Below are 15,980 nucleotides of genomic sequence, written 5' to 3' on the forward strand. Positions count from 1 at the left end.
AGTAAACTGATTTTGGCAGCACCGATTTTTTTATAGATTTTACTTCTCAATTCCATATAATAAGTAGGTACTTTATTTTTCATTCAGAGGAGCCGGTGGCTTACGGGGTAGTATGCAGACACCGGTATCGATGTAAGCCCCACTGAAAGTTGTAGTAAAGAGCTAAAAAAATAGTAAACTCCTCGGTTAGTCAGATATCAATTGAAATTTAACACTGTAACGTCCTCCAAATTTATAGGTTTTTCTACGCATTGTAATGACATAATCGATTAAGATTGTACGTACCTCACAGCCATTCTCAGTTACTCCTATTTCTTTCCATCGAAATTCTTGCGGCAAATGATACACCTCAACTGCAAGGTAGAAAAAATTAAAATGTTACAATCCGTATGAAAAATGCAGAAAAAAACAATAAATTCATAGCATCCAATGTGGTACGTATTTAATAATGTTCGATAAATACACATGAATTAGGAAATAACAACACCGCATTTACTCGTCTTCGTCAATGATATCAACAGAATATGAACAGATTATTTTGGCAAATATAAGCAATGCTCTATTACTTTTACGACGAGAGTCCAAAAAGTTCTGAAATTATCAATATTTATAAAAAGAAAGCGAACGTAATAAATCAATTTTACACCGATTCAGGCAATTAATAGCCTCAGATTTAACGACTATACATGTAAGTACGAAATTATATGACAAGCATCCAAAAGAATGAAGGCTTTTTACTCTGGAAATCAAGTCACCTATGATCTGATCGCATTCCTTCAAAAGCGAAACAAAATTTTCATTGAAAACTCAATACCATGATTAAATTCAATTGAAACCTCAAGACAATTACCAGGGAAAAAATCTCTTGGGTCTGAAAACGCTCCGCGGAGGACCGCGGAAGGTCTTCGACCTTCCCCGCTACCATGCAGACCACTAGGAAATCCAGGTTCCTGAATTTCTATGGCAGCTGCGTCCGTTGGAATAGAGGAAATCAGTGTAACGTAGACGTTTACGCTGTGGCTCGGAAATCCAAAAGGCAATTGTTCGATTGTCGGTCCAGGGGAATTTCACTCATCGTAATATATTTACAAATAATAGTACATCCGGCCTCCCTTTTCCTGCAACTATTACTTCATTTATTTATGAGTAAAGGGTTGGCATCCTAACACCCCCTGCCACACGAATTTTAGGTAGCTTGCGGGGTATTACGTAGATGTATATGTAGATTTAGACCCACAAGAAATGGCATACTTACATAAAATTAAAATTTTCAAACACTTGCCAGCTAACCCTTCAAGGTCCAAGGGACATTTATGTCCAAATTTTTTAAATTCTCTCAAAATTAAATCAGAAGGTGTATGATTATGATTATTGGTTCTGTTGAAGAATAGGCTATTGGCTTCTAGTTCTAAATTCTTTATGTGATATCCTTTAGATCATTGGTGTCAAACTCATTCACCTTGGCGGGCCACATTAGCCAAATCACACAGCTTGAGGGCCGGATATGTATTCCAGGACCAATAACAGGCGAATTATATAAAATACTACCAATACTTAATTTGGGGATATTTAGGCCTAACATACTGATAAAATGAACTAAGATCTAAACTTGAAAACCTATCCTTCAACACAGGACTACACTGGAGTTCCATTAGTTTTAATTGTAAATTTTCTGGGACTTCATCAGCACTAACAGAGAAAGGATTCCGGAAGATAGAGAAAATATTCTCAAGGTTTTTGAAGTCTGCAAATCTTTCTCGGAACTCGATCACTAACTTCAAATTTGTTCACGGTATTTTTCGGTGTTAATTTCAGCACGAAATTCAGGTGCGTCTTGCGGGGACTTCAGCGTTGGGAAATGTGTAGTATTACAATCAGCTAGCTGACGTGCAAAGGGATCAAGTTTCATTTCAAATGCACAGATGGTTTCATGTCGATCGGTCACTAATTTGTTGCGCCCTTGCAGCTTTATATTCAGGCAATTCAAGTATTTTCTTATGTCTACCATGAAAGCTAGATCTTGAACCCTTTCATCGTCATTTAGTTCCTGCACATCCCTTCCTTTGTCATACAAAAACATCTGTATTTGACTTCGTAACGGATAAAAACGCTTCTGTACAGCTCCTCTGCTTAACCAGCGAACATCTGTGTTATATATATGGTCTGCCACTAGGCAGACAATGAAGGTTAATTTCTTCCAATAAGCTATTAAACTGTCTGTGGTTCAGACCTCGCGCACGTATGACGTTCACTGTCTTAAATACAACATCCATGACGTGGCCCATCTTTAATATTTTACTACAAGGCACTTCCCTGTGAATTATAAAGTGAATACTGTGAATTTGTTGGTCTGAATTATTCATAGCTTGTAGTTTTTCCATTAACTTTGTTGCTACACCAGCTTTTCTACCAACCATTTGAGGTGCTCCATCAGTAGCCACACTCACAGTTTTTGCCCAGTAAACATCGATTTTGTTTAATGTTCGACCCAAACTCTCACAGATATCATCACCTGTTGTTGTGCCCTTCATTGCTACCAATTCCACGAGTTCTTTAGTCACTTCCATATTTTCACTAACACCACGAATAAATAATGCAAGCTGTGGTGTGCCACTAACATCTGTGCTTTCGTCAATTGCAAGTGACAACGCTGTCAACTTAGCTACTTTTTCTCTTAGCTGACTGTGCAGATCATCAGTTAGTTCATTAATTATAGACACAATCGTGTTTCTTGAAAGGCTTATGTTTGCAAATATTAGACGTTTTACAGGACAGATATCTTGTGCCACCATCAACATACATTTCTTTATAAATTTTCCTTCTGAAAAAGACCTCGATGCCACTGCTACTTCACGAGCAACGGCAAATAAATTACCTCAAATCCTTTACCTCCTGGGGATTCCTATTCACGAAGAGGAATAATTTAAGTAGTCGTGCCTCGACAAGTACTAGTTAACTAGAAACTACCGCTAGATTAGGAGGCCAAGATAATAAAATGTAGACAATTTGTGAAAGATAGCATTTTAGGAGTAGAAGAAATGCATGTGGGTAATATGGATGAAGTGCCAGCAAGTTTTGATCCTCCAACTGCAAGAGCTGTAAATGTTAAAGGAGTAAAGGGAGAGTCGATTGCGATTGACGATGTCATGGTGCCGCGTGCCGCAAATTGTAAGGGAGCGGGCCGCATGTTTGACACCTCTGCTTTAGATATTGTAGTTTCCACATTTTTAGGAACTTTCACTTTAAATTATGTTTACGAAGTGGAAATTTGATAGTTTATAACAAATCAATGATAAGGTCAATTACAACAGGACTTGTGGTTTATCCTTGATGTGTACCTTGTATGTGGAGTTGGTACGAAAAACTCCGCATTCTTGCTTTAATTAAAAAAAGTGTTTTTATGTAATGGGACAAACATGTCCCAATGGACCATGGATTTATGATCGCTCGCCCCAAGAAAAGCTACATTTCTGACCTCTACACAGCGGTCATCTCCTTTTAACGGCCACTTTTCAACAACTCGCTCTGAGGGTGCTCGAGACAAGCTTCACTGAAAATTACCCATAATTATACGATGAGATACAGGCGTGGGAGGAAAATATGCTCCAAAATAATTTCTGACGCTGTACATTTCTCTCCATACGCAGTTAACAAGGTCCTCGCCATCCGCCTCAAAGGTCCTTGGACAGACAAACCTCATTAGTGAATGATGAGGAAAACAAACGGTTTCAGAGGTATGGATGAGGTTCACGTACCCACTTTCCTTTTGTTTACCGCAGCAGATTATCATGGGCGGCCACGTGTGATATTTCTATGGGCTATTCTAAGCAGCAGAGTTGAGCCGCGTAGCTCACAATGGACCTCTTTCATAAGGCAGCGCCTATCTCCGAAGAGTGAGGCCTTGATAGGCTTGCTCATAAAAAGGATAAATGGTAATTGAAAGTATATTGTGGGTCTTCCTCGAGAGGTGCAACCGACTGTTTTCAAGGAGGCCAGTCGACTTCTCAGAGAACCGACTGGGAAGATATCAAGAAGCATTGCTTACAGTCAGGGTCAGTATTTCTAGTACAAGTTTTTGAAAATACGCATTTGACATACATTTGTAATTTGTATTTGGTATTTCAAGTACACGACCTCCTGAATGCATCTTGTATTTTGTATTTGTAATACAGATTTTTCCCATTCTAAATGGTATTTTCCAATGCTAAAATAAATAAAAAAAATTAGTAAAATACTTTTGAAGTATCTCTGATATCATTTCTGTGACAATATGCTTCAGATTTACATCGTTTTCGTTAGATTCATTTTCTTCGTGTTTGCAACTATCCACAATGCGCGAAGGTAGGTTATATTTTTTTACGATCTCTTAGTTTCCATACAAATGTATATTGTATTTTATAAGATATTTAAAATACTGTTTTGCAGTTTGTTTTTCAAATACCCGAGTGAAAGGTATTTTATTTTGCATTTCAAATACATTTATAGCGGTATTTTGTATTTCAAATTCTCCTCGGCCTGTATTTTGCCCAGCCCTGCAGACAGTAGTATATACTTTAGTATAGATAATGGCAAGGTGAAACCTGTATTTAGCGACCACGGATGGTTCCAACGAAAAATGGTCGCCATGAGAGAAGAGGAAAAACTCTTGAGCTCACGCATCGCTAAGCACAACAGGAATTCATTTAAAGATGATTATCAAGAAGGTAAGATATTTTGTGTGAATGTTATTGCTTTTTGTTTCTGAAAGTAAGTTACTTTTCATGTTTGTTAGTATTCTATGTATATATAATAACTAGTCTCTTAAAACTGAATACACAAGCGATAAGAAAATAAAAATACCTACCGAATTGAATTAAAGACAATGCGTCTCATATATTGATAGCACCATTTCTGGTGGAAAAATGAATTTCTGGTATGATGGTGGCCCCAAAACAGGTTCATATGGAGTACCCACCTATGTATTCCACTCCTTTTGTGTAGGGTATTTTGTAATTGCGTATGAGTGGAAATAAGTTTTACTATTATAATTAATTAGAACGAAATAATAATAATTTATTTTCACACTTTCCACACAAATGCATTGAATTACCTATGTCGCACTGGAAAAATCTTCCATTAACCCTAACCCAGTGACGTGAAATATTTGTTACACCACCAGTGGCGTGCGGTCTGGGAGACCGCAATATATCAAATATCCATAAAATGTGGCGACGGAATTTTTATTGCTCAAGTTTATGTTTCTTTGTCTTCTAAACTATTTCAAACTTTATATTTTATGCGTCACCAATACGTATCAATTTTTTCGGTAAAAAAAGTAATTTAAAACAGGATCCAAAAATTGATATCAAACACACTTGAATTATTGTTATCGTTTTTAAGCATCAATATCTCGCGATTATTCAAAATAGCGCCATAAATGTCAAAGAAAGATGGCTAACTAATAGGAAAGAATTGAATTTATCTCGTTTATTCCTTTTCTTGATGCATTCTTAAGGTCTATCAGACCACTAATGGAATTAATTTGTAAATTTACAGGATTAAATAATAAAAACGTTCAATTTTAATAGTGTTATATCCTTATTATACAAACATTCGAAACTAACGATGATTTTAGTTAATAAAAAATAACCAATTTGAAAATATTCATAATTTTAAAATCATAGAGGTCTCTCAGACCGCACGCCAACGGGTAAGGGTTAATAACCACTCCTATCGAGGGACCAGTGAATGAAGTATGTATATGAAGTTGTGAATGGACAATTTTGATATTTTTCGCTCCCCAATCCACAGGATGTTGACTCTTGCAAATGGCGAAAGATAACCTACGCTTCACCATGTTTTCGCTCTCTTTTTATGCACTTAACAAAGGGAAATTCCCTACAAATTGGCGATCGTGGGTCGGGACGCTGGGTGATCTCTGAATAGGGGTATTAATTATCATAACCCTACGGGCACTGCAATCGGTTCCGCAAAATACTAGTCTTTAAGAGGGGAGGCCTCTCATGAGGACTGATTGGTCATTAACACGGTTTTCACAGCTTATACCAGCAGTACATATACCTCATCTAATGCAATATTTTAAGGTCTGTAAATAATCATTCCTCATGCTTCTTGGTAACAATTCGTTATGTCTGAATATAATTAATTAAAGGTAGGACTTTCAAGCAATAATCATACGCTACGTTTCTGCAATATCAAAGAATATATAACTTGGTGGTATGCTATTTGGAGGAGGCGACCGACAGCTGAGGTCATTTGCGCCATGAGGGAAGGGTAGGTGAGGAAGGGTGGAGAGAAACCCGGCGTCAGCATTAGCCTGCTCTTAACAAAAGGCGCCAAGGGGACCACGGCTTAACGTCCCATCGGACGGACGGAGTGTTGCGCTTGAAATGTCCTCCACACAACATTCAAGCAGGGATCGGGCATAGTATCTGAAAATTCTCTGCCACTGCCGGGATTTGAACCCGAGCCCACACGGTGGGAAGCCAACACTCTAGCCACCACACCAACCCGATCCCCGAATATATAACTTAAGGCGGTGCTTTCACAACGCAATCAACCGAGCAGAAGCAACAAAGAAAAGAACTGTCGAAATTTCTGCCGGGAGAAACCAAACTTTGACTCCTGTTCAACCTAGTCCTATACAACCTAGTCCTTACATACAAATTTTGAGATATTAATGAATTCACAGTATAAAATTCAATTCAAGCCGAAGTGGGAGGATAAGCCAATAATTATTATAGAAAACCATACACGTACGACCTGTGTTTAAATATTTCGTAGTTTTCGCCCAAAATAATACCTTTATTATCGTGGCTGTATTTAATAGGGTGGTTTCCTATTATTTTTTATTGCCTAAATCGAATGATTATTACTCCTGGAGTACGTATTTCACGCTTTTAGATTTTTTAATGACGATATCTATTTTTCGCGATTAAATGAAAAGTGAAAATTTCCAAGCGCGCGAAAACGCGACGGCTAAGTATGAATGTTGGGAAAACCCCGTGGGACGTCATTCTGGTTCCCGCTGTCACCGTGGGAGGTGACCTTAGGGCGAGGATTTGTGCGCTGATACGATGCAGGCTGCTAGCAGGAAGCGCTTGGCTTACTATATCAAAGAAAACTTTCCGACCTTAGGCAGTTTTAATAAGTGATTATTAAGACATGTTTCCCTGAGCTCTGCACCACATGCATGCATTGGTAATTTTAGACGATGTAAAACTCCTATCCACTCGTTAAAATTGACCATTGCTATTCGTCTGAGCTGGGATTTCTAAAACCAAATAATTAGTATATTATGAATACAGTAATGGTTGGTAACGAATCGCAATCAACGCCTTTCGTTTTCGTTGATGAAGGAAACTACCCTATTGTGGCCATACATTTCAAACAATTTTCTACTAATTACCGCATCCAGCATACATGCAGATATTTACCGCTTGCAGGTCAGTCTCTGGTTATTCCCTATTTAGGATACGGATGAGGGCCAACCCTACCTATTATAGAAAATTTAATTAGTACGTTTTCGTCTTTGTAATCTCCGTCCTAAAATTAAATTCGAGGGATCAAGCAAGATGGAGTGGAATTGATTCATAATGAAACACTGACTTGCAATTTTCCACCAAAAATAAAATTGTTGTACCTTGAAAATGATGTAGTAACATCGAAACTCGAGTCGAATTAAATTTTATTTTTGTGGAAAATTGCAAGTCAGTGTTTCATTCTGTCCTAAAAGTCTACTTCGACTGCCCATTTTTTTATTAACATTTATTTCAACGAACTGGAGTAATTATTTCCTCAATGCATACCTAATTTTTCCCCATTAAATAACTCCATCGTACCTTAGGAGCGAGGGGGCGCTCATATAAAAATTATGACCACTTCCAATTTTATTAAATCTCCTTTTCTTCCTGGAATGGCCACACTTTAGAGCAGAAAATTACTACATAGCAATTTGTAACGCTCAAACTGAATGTTTTAATTTCTGCACGACGGCGCCACTACATATGATGAAAGAGAAATAACAAAAACCTGAGTTAGCAAAGCAAAATGTCACTGGTTAGACTCAGAGAGATTACTCCGATAAGAAATTACAGCGAGGATATTAAAAAGAGTGGGGAATAATTATGAAACCGAGAGAGAATTAGTACGGTTAGGGCGAAGAAGAGCCATAGTTGTTTTATGTCAGAGTGAATCACGATTAAATTTGCGCGTTAAATATTCATCAACATGACTATTTAAGTTTAAAAAATCATTTAATGATTTGACGACCGGCATCGATCTAATGATTTAAGGGTATAAATTAATACGGTCTTACTAAAAAGATTTGTGAAATATTTCGGTAAAATATAAGTGAAAATGTTAGTTTAAAACTAATTAATGATCTGAGGATCTATTTATTCCAGGATCAATCTGATGGCTTCAGGATTTTTAAGGAATACAGCCTATCGCACGACGCATAGGCCATGTTTTATCTTAATGTTTCATGCACACTTTCGTGACCAAATGTACACCATGACTTTGACCATTCAGAGTACACCATGGATAACTAAATGCCAATATACTTCGTTCAAAATCGGCAGAACACTCTTCAGACCTAAAGACTTCCACAAAAGGTAAGCGAAACAGTTGTCCCTTTGACAGTGAGAGACACGGAAAAATCCCGAAATACATGAAAAATAAGATTCAAACCTTGAAGAAAAGCGCCATGAGAAAATAATCGAATAACACTAATTAAATTCCTGCTGAATCTTGCTCTTCGCTGCTCCTTACGAACCTTTATTCCCTTGGAATATGTTCCCTCCTGTTATATAAGAAAGTACTTCGTACTTTCCAATCAACTACTTAACTACCCCAATGGATTTCTACAGCAATGCGTCATTTACAAGAGGGTAAGCAGACATTTTAACATGTTTAACTTACGGAAATGCCACGAATTCCCTTCATCCATAAATTGTATTCAGCTTACTTCGCAGAGACAACCTTCCACGTAGTCGCAGTATTTGAATTCCCGAATCCAGGTTCAATTTGCCTGAAGGCACACACCAAAAAAGCCTAATAAAGCCCTGAATTTGCTCAAATATGCAACTTTAAAGTAATAATCACCAATAAATAGGCTAAATAGCTCTCCTGAGATGTCAAAGGTGCCTTGACTTCGGCTTTCAATAGAATATTTCAAGAATTGGCCAGAAGAAATTGAGTTTCTTCTGAAGACATCACGCTATAATGGGATAACCCGATAAGTTTCAGACTGGGGGCAACAAAATGATTAAATATCCCGCTAGAGAGGCATATATTTGGACAATTTGAACTTAGAACCCCGTCAAGGGACGCGCCGAAAACAGACGTCTACTCTCAGGAAGAAATTAATAGATTGAAACTAATATATAAAAGTGTTTTACAGGTTAAGATAGGTTTACATGGAGTGATTTGCAAGTTATCTGAGCCGGTCCTGATTGTACCTCTCTCTCCAACTGAAAATAAAGCCTTTTTCCTTTCTTTTAATATAAATTATATTCTTTCCTTTCCCTCGCTTGCCTGAAAATCTTCCTCCTAAAATGGATTTTATCATTCCCTTCCCGCTCAATACTCGCTCCATCCGTACCTTCTGTCTCCTCCGAATACCGTCTTGAAGATTCCTCTCTTCACCCACCATGTCCAACACTTCGTCGTTCCTCTCCCTAAAGTTCCACTTCACCTTTTCCATTCTTCTACATAAATTCATCTCGAATGCCTCCAGTTTTCTCTCGTCCTTCTTCGTAAAAGTCCTCGTTCCGCACCAAAAGCGCTACACTCCAGACACACTGCCCTTTTCTTTATTCTCTTACAAAGAAATCCTCCCATAAGCTCCCACTTCTTATCTGAGGAAATTCTCTGAAAACCCATGATTAAAAACCATACCATACATTAGGTAGTTGTGAAGATCATCTCTCGAGAGAAGAAATACTGGGAAACATCACTAGAGAAGGCGGTATAATGGGAAAACCCGACAAATTCTCTGCACAACCATGATTTCCGTGAAACCAAGCCATCCAATGGGAAGTTCAGCCCTTAAGAGGATATGGAGTACGACTCGTATCCCGAAACGTCGGCAGCCATGGAGGAGATAACCCGGTGGAGCACCCGAGCTGCCTTCACTACTCTTTCTTAAGGCCGTTTTACACAGTACACGGAATAGGGTGGTTTCCTATTATTTTTTATTGCCTAAATCTAAATATTATTACTCCTGGAGTACGTATTTCACGCTTTTAGATTTTTAAATGACGATATCTATTTTTCGCGATTAAATGAAAAGTGAAAATTTTTAAGCGCGCGAGAACGCGACGGCTAAGTATGAATGCTGGGAAAACCCCGTGTGTGAAATCGTTCTGATTCCCGCTGCCGCCAAGTGAGGTGACCTTGGGGCGAGGCTTTGAGCGCTGATACGAGGCAGGATGCTAGCAGGTAGCTGAGTTCCCTGCTAGCAGGTAGCGCTAGGCTTAATTTAGTATTATTAATACCTTATCAAACGAAGAAAACTTTCCGACTATAGGCAGTTTTAATAGGTGATTATTAAGAGATGTTTCCCTGAAGTCTGTGTCTCATGCATGCATTGGTAATCTCAGACGATGTAAAACTCCTATCTTCTCGTATAGATACTAGGTCCCTGTGACGTCACGTGGAGTGGCATCGCATGGGCGCTATTCTGGCCTTTTTCAAATGAGGATAAAAATTGACCATTGCCATTCGTCTAAATCGGTATTTCTAAAACCAAATAATTGGTATATTATGAATACACTAATGGTGGATAACGAATCGCAATCAATGGTTTTCGTTTTCTTTGATGGAGGAAACTACCCTATTGCGCAATCTGACGTACGTGCGAAGGCGCAATCAAAATTGCGTCGTGTAAAGGCCGTTTTACACGGTACACGGAATTGCGCAGGTTAGAGCTGCATTAATTTCTAAAATGGCGTGGAATTGCGCGAATGCATGAAGGAAATTAGAACAGGGGCTATTTTGCCGTCTCGCATCCACGCATTCTCGCATGTGTTCTAGCAATTCACCGCTTTACACGACGCAATTTTGATTGCGCCTTCACTCGTACGTCAGACTGCGCAAGTCCGTGTACCGTGTAAAACGGCCTTAAAGCGGTGAATTGCTATAACACATGCGTGCATGCGTGGATGCGAGACGGCAAAATAGCCCCTTTTCTAATTTCGTTCATGCATTCGCGCAATTCCCCGCCATTTTAGAAATTAATGCAGCTCTAACCTCCGCAATTCCGTGCCCCGTGTAAAACGGCCTTTACATTTAGGCCCTTATTAGACGAGGTAGCCAGGCGACGTAGCCAGCGAGGAAACTGGCAGCTCAGCTTGCCATGGGTCATTGATTCTTATGGATGGCATTACAGGAGGGTAGCCAGTGACGTACGTCTTAGATAAACTCGGATGGGAATCTCTGTCGGACCGTAGATTGAAAAATAGACTAAACCTTTCAGATAAATTCAAGAGCAGTGACTTTTCTAACTAAGTTAGCATATCTTACGGACACCAACATACTACGGAAGATCAGATTATATAAATAAATGAGAGAGATAGGCTGTAGAAGAGAAAGATTCAGAATGCCTTTTTTTCCACGATCAATAAGAGATTATTACAGCAGAATAAAATAAAATGGTAAACTTCCACACAATTTTATTTACAAAATACCGACCCGGTTTCGAAACCTTGATAATGACACTACGAGTCGAAACCGGTTAGGTATTTTGTAAATAAAATTGTGTGGAAGTTTACCATTTTATTTTATTCTCACGGATATAAAACATTTCCACCAGATATCGCCGGACACTGTGAATAATGTTATAACAGCAGCGTTGTAACTCATATATAAATGAGATGACTTGTAGTGCAGCATACTAACTTATGTAAAACTTAATGCATGTTTCTAAATTTTATTATTATTTCTAACAGCATATGGTAGTATAATTTGTTAATATGCGTGACGTTTTTGGACCGTGTGGTGCACATGTGGGAGTCCAATTGCATGATGCATTCTGGTGGTTGATCACCCCCTGCCAAACACCCTAGATGTAGCTCGCAGGGTATTTTGTAGATGTAGACGTAGCCACACTTTGTGGACTGACTGGCTACCGAGCCCCGTCGCCAATCCGGTCGCCTTTGGCTACCCATACCTACTGGCAACGCTGCGTTGTAGTATACGGAGCTTATTACACTAGGTCGCTAGTCTCACGTCGCCGGTCAGTACACATCACTGGGTACTGAGAAAAAACGAAAACAATTCTGGCTACTGAACTGGCTACTAGGTTTGGTAGCCAGTGCGTCGCCAGATACTGTCGCTGGCGACGAAGCGTGGCTACCTACTATCTGTAAAAAAAGCAAGATACTCGAGTTTGATGAGCTCTAGCGTCTAAACGAAGCAATTAATTTCAATGCAACAAAAAGCATACGAAAGAAAATTTATTTCTACGTTATATCATGTACTTTAAAAAATCTTCGGCTCAACAGTATTCCTGTACTTAATTTTCTCTTTACTTACTTTGTTGCTTACTGTACTTTCTTATCTTCTCTCTCTCTCTCTTTCAATTTAAAACTTCCTGAATTTCCTGTACTTAATTTTTTCTCAAAAAAGTACCCGTTTTTTTAAAGCGTAAAATCAAGTTGTCCTACTTTGAGCGCTTGGCATTCCCGTAGTTTTCGTTCCTGTAACTTGCAATTTTGATACAAAGAATCCACATCTATTAGTAGCAGTTTGCCGAAAAAAATTGTTTATGCCACTAAAATTAACGGAGTTGTTTTAAACTACGTAGTACTCAAATAAGGGCCTAATAAAAAATATTACGATCACGAGTAAAAAATAAAATGAACAATAAAATGTTATGGTATCTTTTCACACGATTTATTCAATACGACCTGTTTCGTCGCAGAGGCGACATCATCAGGTACAGAAATCGTTGTATTAATCGTATTGAATAAATCGTGTGAAAAGGTACCATAACCTTTTATTGTTCAGAATGGATTTTCACAAGGTAAAGCCAGAAACAATCGAGTTTAAAAAATAAAATGATTGCAATCACTACCGTATTTCAACTTCTTCCACTCAAGTCACTCCCCTGAGTGCTCGAAAATTTACAGAATGAGCATAAAGTGTTTGTTCCGTTGCCAAAGTTTCATTTCACTCTTATCGCGACAGAAGACGTCGCCGGCAAGCCCAACCTCCTATTCCGGCAAAGCCGACTCATTAAAATACCGCCACTTCCGGGCAGACATCGCAATTCTTTTTTTCACTTTTGTTCCTTTTTCCTGGAACCATGGACTCACGATTTACTCCAGAAAGGGGGCTCAAACGCCCTTCGTCGATATGAGAACCGCAGTTTTCCTTAGAAAAGGTAGCGTCCAGCTGGAAGAAAACTTTCCTCGTTCAGCTTTTATCTCTTGATCTTTTTCGTTTCGTTTTTCGGCATTATTTACCGGAATACACGTGATTCTGAACGGTAATAATAATTATGTACACATATATTTAACCTGAACGGGAAAAAATCCGCCATAATAAAAAACGATTTAAAATAAGACACGGTCTCAGTCGTTATTTTGTGGAATTCCTTCATTATAGAATAAAATTAAATAACTTTGTTTTATTCCACACTTTATTTAAATAGCAGGACCCGGGTTTCAACACCTGATGATAACACTAGATGTTGAAACCCGGGTCGTGCTATTTAAAATAAAGTGTGGAATAAAACAAAGTTATTTTATTCTATAAAAACGATTTGTCCCCTAGGAGTACTCTGTACTTTTCATGCTTTCTAAGGCCTGCTTGTATAAAAAATAGCATAGAATGGAATTAAACATTTTTGGAATAATTTGTCCCAAAACTAATGGGCGTTTGCAAAAAAGTACGTGCACAGGATTCCATCTATCACTCCTCTAAAGGCCTGGTACACGAAATATCAACATGTACGATTTAATGTCTGATTTTATGAACGATTTTGTGGACACTAACGGGGCATGCACGAATGCATTCATCAAATATGAACAGGTTCTATTCTCTGATTATGCGCTCGCACAAGTTGGGTGGTCACACAGTTCGTTTTGACGTTCATAAATTTAGACATTAATTCGTACTTTCGTACTAACAGAAAACTGAATTAAAAATTGAGTGGAGAATTGTTCTTCGGCTGATTTATTTCTTCTTCGATACATATTTCTCCAGCACATTATTATATCCACGTTATTATTATTTCCCGGATGTCTCCTTCCATGGTTCACGGATTAAATTGACTAAACATGGAAGAAAAGCGTATAAAACAAATGACTATGGTTCGGCGCTATCAAGAAATTTCACGTTAAACATAAGTGGAATCTTATTCCACATTTTGATTGGCCAATAAGCGAGAACAGGAAAATTAAGGAAGGAAAACCATACATTAAAGCTAATTGCTTCATAAAATTAGCAGTAAGTTTCTCTAAGAGCAAGTAGAGCTACTTCTAGGTGAGAACAGACGCGGAATTATTCGACTGACACCTTTAACCTCGAGTTGGCCCATTTCTCAGGAATATTGGGGAGACAAATTCCTCAAGAGAACCGGTCGAAAGCTGCACAGCAGCTAGAGAAACCTTGCCTTGCAAATGGAGCGTCAAAACAGAAGGCCAACACCTCAAGCTTAGAAGATCAAGCCTCCAGCAACACGAAACTTATCGGACGATAGCGTATTAACCGAGCGTATCATATTTATCAGCATCGCATCATGTTTTAAACGAGTTTAGTCACGGCCAATACCCGAGACTAGTGAGACCAAGAAATGTTCCGAGCGTGATTTTCGTAACTCATCCATCGCAAGGAGCATAATTACATGTACAGCTATTTTGCCGATATTAATTCAGGCATAAATACATAAAAATTAAGGGGTGCGTTTAAATTTAAGCCACTAGGGGCAGACACTAGGCACTCAATAAGTAGCCTGAATTATTGGGAGTAGAATCTCATCAAAGCGACGGAGACGGACGAAATTTTCAGGGACAATAGAAACGATAAAAATAGGAGCCACATAACCGAAATGGTATGCATAAATATTCGTTCTTTTTACTACCTACCATACTAAAAACTTAATTTACAACAATAAATACTCATACCTTTTTATCTTTAATTATAAGTGTTACATTAGTTTCATTTACGTGGTTAGTACCCAAATGGATAAAATTTTCCAAGAACAATGACCTCAGCCTTAATAAGATGAGCGTAAAAAAATTTATTCACGGTTTGACAAAAACATCAAAATAATGGTATTCATAAAGAATACATGGTATAAATAGTATATATGTCTGGGTTAGAATATAGTTAGGTATAAATAGTATATCAGTCTGGGTTAGACCTCCGGCGCGTTCGGACGTATTTCCCGCTCCGAGCTAGAGGCAAGGCCATGTATTGGTGAATGTGTGCACGCTGTGGAAGTATCTCTGCTACCAACATGAACTAGTGCAAGTTGTGTAAAAAATCTATACGCAGTTCAGTTTGTTTGTCATGTGTGGATTGCCAATTCAAGTTTCATGGTAATTGCTTGGATACCCCTCTTTCTACAAAAATCGTTTTGAGCCTTCTTACCCCCTATTTGTTAGTCTTAAGTTATTGCCATTAAGGTACATGTTTGTTTATAAAACTTTAAAGTTATTTTTTTTGAGAAGTGGTAGTTTTCCAGCAATTTCTGGAACCGAGCATGGTTATAACTTACGTAGGAAGGTAAATTTTCTAGTTCCTAAGCATAATCTTTCTTTATTTAAAAGATCATTTCTTTATTTGGGGCCGAAGATTTTTAATACCTTGTTTGATCAAAGAGTTAAAGAGTATAAATAAGTTTTGTAAAAAGGCCAAAGATTGGCTGTTGTCCCATGGTGATATGGATGATATTTTTGATGTTTGTGAATAATATAAATATTATTATATATTATTTTTATATTTTTGTGAAAGGAGGAAAAAAAGAAATT

At 38.1% G+C, this 15,980-nt stretch overlaps 1 protein-coding gene across 5 annotated transcripts in view; it reads right to left on the bottom strand.

Annotated features, from left to right (window-relative positions):
• The window catches only part of LOC124170921 (beta-1,3-galactosyltransferase 5-like), a 460,441-nt gene that overhangs the window by 134,605 nt on the left and 309,856 nt on the right, over nt 1-15,980 (bottom strand). For all 5 annotated transcript variants that reach the window (XM_046549979.1, XM_046549978.1, XM_046549980.1 and 2 more), the window contains one exon: nt 286-353. The gene's annotated coding sequence lies outside the window, so the exon portion shown is untranslated. The remainder of the gene's footprint in view (nt 1-285; nt 354-15,980) is intronic.

This window comes from Ischnura elegans, chromosome X (genome assembly GCF_921293095.1).
Source record: "Ischnura elegans chromosome X, ioIscEleg1.1, whole genome shotgun sequence".
Classification (NCBI taxonomy): Eukaryota; Metazoa; Arthropoda; class Insecta; order Odonata; family Coenagrionidae; genus Ischnura; species Ischnura elegans.